Source organism: Egretta garzetta, unplaced genomic scaffold, assembly GCF_000687185.1.
Source record: "Egretta garzetta isolate BGI_Z169 unplaced genomic scaffold, ASM68718v1 scaffold329, whole genome shotgun sequence".
Classification (NCBI taxonomy): Eukaryota; Metazoa; Chordata; class Aves; order Pelecaniformes; family Ardeidae; genus Egretta; species Egretta garzetta.
Window position 1 is genome coordinate 3742003 of NW_009269999.1, and position 525 is coordinate 3742527.

The 525-nt window shown below is 51.6% G+C and overlaps 1 protein-coding gene across 1 annotated transcript in view; it reads right to left on the minus strand.

Annotated features, from left to right (window-relative positions):
* Positions 1-525, minus strand: part of ALX4 (ALX homeobox 4) — a 14000-nt gene that overhangs the window by 12966 nt on the left and 509 nt on the right. The gene's annotated exons all lie outside the window — the stretch shown is intronic.

Below are 525 nucleotides of genomic sequence, written 5' to 3' on the forward strand. Positions count from 1 at the left end.
GAGCTGCTCAGCCGCTCCTCGGGGATGCAGGTGGGCAGGCCCGTCCAAAATATGCTTGGACCCCACAGCCTGGGTAAAACGCATGCTGCAGCCATCGTATTTGTTGTTTTCAAAACTAACAATGATAAAACAGCTCCAGAAAGTCTGCAGCAACTGACATATGCAAGTCGGTGGAGATGCACTAATAACTAAGTAGCAGTATTCCAGCAAATTTTTCCTCCTTTCTTTTTTTTATTATTTATGATGTCAGGAAGCTCGGTACATTTTCCCTGTGCCTTCGTGCTGGCTGCCTCCCTAACTCCCAGGTCCCCTGCGACTCCAGCAGCAGCAAACACAAGACCTGAGGCCTTTCCTCAGGAGCTCCTCTGCCGTCTCTTATCTGCTCAAGCAGCCAAGTTAGCTGGGAAGGGTCTGCACAAACACAGATGCACACACAGACAGACAGGCAGAAGCTCTGGGTCTGACGTGATTTCATTGACTGCACAGCTCAAACGGCAGCTGGGAGCTGGGCCCAGGGCTGGCAGC